Raw genomic sequence first — 4,415 nt, 5'->3', positions numbered from 1 at the left:
GCCAAATTTTCCTAGATACCAAGGAGAAGAATAAACCTCTGAAAACAACCTACTACAAAAACAGAAAGAGCCCTAGCCGGTTTGGCTCAGTGGATAGAGCATTGGCCTGTGGACTAAAGGGCCCCAGGTTTGATTCCAGCCAAGGGCACATGCTCGGGTTGTAGGCTTGATCGCCCCTCTCCCCAGTGGGGGATGTGCAGGAGGCAGCCAATCAATGATTATCTCTCATCATTGATGTTTCTATCTCTCTAGCTCTCTCCCTTCCTCTCTGAAATCAATAAAAATATATTTTTTTAAAAGCCAAGAGCTTTCTTAAAAAAAAAAACAGAAAGAAAATTTTATAATATTTTTGGTGTCTTTAAAATATAAGAAGTCTTGTTTTCTTTTTAGCAGATGTAGAAAATCATAAGAGAAAAATCTGAGATGATTTGACTAAATGAGATCAAAAGGATAGACGGAAGAGAAGGTGAGAAAGAAATTTTTAAAAAAAGGGAGAAAGAAAATTAAAATATAATATCAAAATTAGGATGAAATAAAAATTAAAGGGCAGAAGATAATCAGCAATTGAAGGAAAAACATAAACATTTCTCCTGTAGTATACTTTGAACTCAAATCTACTCCAGTTGTTATTGAAGAATTCTGCAGCCCAGGAGGAAAGCTCAGCATTGCAGTACTTTCTCCTAACTGTCTCCTGGGATTCCACTCCTTTATCAGGTCCAGGTACGGTGTCTACTAACAAATAATTTATCCCAGATTTGTTGAGCTGGAATCTCTTGTTTGTTATTTTTTATAATAACATAATACAATATTTCTGCTATTTTTATTTAGCACTTACAAAAAGTATCTAAACTATTTGCATGAGACACTCTGCCAAGAGAAACTTTCCTCACCCTTCCCCATAAAATGGAGTCACACAGTGCAAAACCTCGCCAAGTATCTTGAGTCAATATTTTTGTATGGTCAAAACACATACTAAATGGCCTGAGTAATTCTGCTTAATTAAGACAAACAAATAAATTATCCAAGAACAAATATTAGCTGTCACCATATGCTGGATCTATTATCGTCTATCTATAATCTGTAAATGACATTTTATTAACAATTTAAAATGTTATATATATGTAAATTATACATGTGATATATGATATATGATAATTCCATTTAAAGTATAACATATATACACAAATACATACATATTTATAATGTTAAAAAATCTAGAAAAACTGCAAGAGCTCCAGGGAAATACATCTACCTCTTAATACCAGTTATCTATTGTTGGTTAGGTTTTAGAATGATTTTATTGTCTTCTTTTCTATATTTTCCAAATACTTTCTAATATGAATTTATCTTTTTAAAATTAGAAACAGTACTTTTAAATACATATAAATGTATATAATTATCTATTGTATCCCTCAAATATTATTTTAAAAAATAAATCTACACAACTTCTTCTTCCAGCCATGATGAAATTTAAAAAAAAAATTGAGCTTAACCTCTGGTTGTAAACAATGAGCAAAAATATGAAACAACTGCTTCATATCCCCAGTTGGGGCATGTAGGGAAGGCAACAGATCAATGTTTCTCTCTATCTTTCTCTTTCTGGGATTTCTAAGAGAAGGGGGAAAACTAAGGTGAGCTCTACATTGATACTGGTTTTCTGCCTGGTGCCAAATACCGAGAGAGAGTGCAGAGAGGGTTCAGTTGGCCACACTGAGATGAGGAGAAATTTGGGGAGGCTGAAGCAGGTGTAAATTTGGGGACAAAGTTCCTGAAAGTAGGCAGCATGAATAAAAAGGGGCCTGTTAGGCATTACACTGGTCTTCACTGAGGTCTAGGCCTGACAAGCTTAGACGTAGTACACCTCTGGCACCAACAAATATGTTCTTACTAGACTAGCTCTCCTGTACATAATAACCATATACTCTGGACAAAATGCAAAACAAATTATCTGAAAGAACTGATAGTGCAAAACAGCAGGCAGATTCTGAAACTTGGAAGAAGGTAAGTTTTGTGTGTGTGTTTTTAATGACAGTTTTGAGCTGGAGAGCAAGCTACAACTTGGCACCATGAAGAGTGGCTAAAACTCAGAAAAATAGCTCTCCTGTACATAATAACCATATACTCTGGACAAAATGCAAAACAAATTATCTGAAAGAACTGATAGTGCAAAACAGCAGGCAGATTCTGAAACTTGGAAGAAGGTAAGTTTTGTGTGTGTGTTTTTAATGACAGTTTTGAGCTGGAGAGCAAGCTACAACTTGGCACCATGGAGAGTGGCTAAAACTCAGAAAAAAACACACTGTCAAACAAACTTTTAGACCTGAAAAGTTACATAAAGGACAGTTGCTGGCAAAAGAGGGGGCAGAAAAAGCACCAACAGCACCAAAGAGTGAGAGCCACAGACTGTTCACATAATCTGCCAACATTTCTAGGTGACCCATAAACTGTGCGTGGAGCTGACTTTGAACTACCCAGCTAAGAAGAACTGAACTGAAGGTTCACCTGTTATCCAAAAGGCATAATTTGTAATCTGAGTCCAACCAAGGTAATTGCCTATAAAAACAAACAAAATAAACTGGGGACTAATAAAGCAGAATCCATAGTCTCCACAGTATAATATCAACAATACCAAGAATTCAATCCCAAATTACTTGGCATATGTAATAACAGAAATATATGACTGATTCTAAACTGAAAAGAAAATTAACAGAAATGGACCTCAGATAAAATTATCAGACAAGCACTGTAGAGAAGCTACTATAACTATGCTAAAGAATAGAAGAGAAATGCTCGTAATGAATTTAAAAGAAATAAATTTTAGCAAATAAATGGAGCTATAAAATAGAAACAAAGAAAAATTACAAAAATCAAATATAAGACACCTGAAATTTAAAAGTTCACTCTATTGGTTTAACAGTAAAATGGAGATTAGCAAGGTAAAACATCAGTTAACTTGAAAATGAATTGAGTAATTATGATCTGAAGAACAGAAAGAAAGGCGCACACACACACACACACACACACGAGTCTTAGGGACCTGTTTGACAATATTAAGAAGTTTAACATCCACTAAGAAGTAATCTTAGTAAGATAGGAGAGAAAGAATGGGACAGAAATAATATTGAAAAATAAAGACCAAATGTTCCCGAATTTGGTAAAGAATTTACAGACTCAAAAAGATCAGTAAAATTCAAGTGGATAAATATAAAGAAAACTACAGTTAGGCAGATCAAAGTCAAGCTGCTGAAAAACCAAAGAAAAAGGTAAAATCTTAAAAGCAGCCATAGTAAAATGACAATGCTTGGGAGGATGGGACAAATTATTCAAATGACCATTAGCTCCTAATCCAGAAAAGTAGAGGCCAAGAGACAGCAGACCAACATTTTTAAAATGATGAAAGAAAAAAAACCCCACAAAACCTGGAATTCTACATCTAGCAAATACTTTCTTTAAAATTAAGATAAATCAGACAAAAAAGAAACAGAAAATTCATTAGTAGCAGGTCTGTTATGAGAAATGTTAAAGGAATTTCACCAGGCAAGAGGAAAATAATACAAAATGACAAGTAAAATATACAAAAAAAGAAAGATTGCCAGAAATACCAAATAAATTAATAAAGGACATTTTTTTCTAATTTATAAATTTCTTTAAAAGATAACTGTTTAAAGAAAATACAGATGACCCTTGAACATCACGGGTTTGAACATGGGCTCACGTATACCTGGAATTTTTTTAATTGGCCCATGCAGTTCAAATCAGTGTTGTTCAAGGGTCAACTCCATGGTTGGGAATCCATGTATGCTAACTATAGTTATGTGGATTTTCAACTGCACAGGAGGTTGGTGCTCTTAACCCATACCTTGTTCAAGGGTCAACTATATAATGTATTGAACAAAGTGTTACAATTAAAAAGCAAATAGAGAAAAAAATTCATCTTCAATTTAAAATATTCAATTAATGTATAAAAAGTAAGAAAAGAGAAAAATAAAAATGAAACAATTATAAAACAAATATAATATGGTATATTTAAGCCCAAATTTATCAATAACTACATTAAATGCAAATGGTCTACAATTAATTAAAAGGCACAGGTTGCCAGATGATAAAAAAGCAAGATCCAATGATATACTGTCCCTAATAAACTATGTTAAATATTTCAAGAAGCAAATTAGTAGTAAAAGGATGGATTAATGGTAAATACATACCATGCAAGCACTAAGTAAAAAAATAACTGGCATGGTTATATTAAAATCAGACAAAGTAGATTTCAAAATAAGGAATATTACCAAAGATAAAGAGTTATATTTAATCATTAGAAAGGACCATTCCTCAAAAAATGATTAACCAAAGACCTTATATGCATATATGCATTACTTATGGACACAGACCTGGGGTGAGGAACCAGATAGAGGGAA

General features: G+C 33.3%; 1 pseudogene; it reads left to right on the top strand.

Annotated features, from left to right (window-relative positions):
• The first annotated feature begins 2,132 nt into the window (after positions 1-2,132).
• The window catches only part of LOC102253279, a 120,320-nt pseudogene continuing 118,037 nt past the window's right edge, over positions 2,133-4,415 (top strand).

The sequence above is a fragment of the Myotis brandtii genome, unplaced genomic scaffold, assembly GCF_000412655.1.
Source record: "Myotis brandtii unplaced genomic scaffold, ASM41265v1 scaffold970, whole genome shotgun sequence".
In the NCBI taxonomy this organism is placed as follows: Eukaryota; Metazoa; Chordata; class Mammalia; order Chiroptera; family Vespertilionidae; genus Myotis; species Myotis brandtii.
This window is presented reverse-complemented; position numbering and strand designations above follow the sequence as displayed.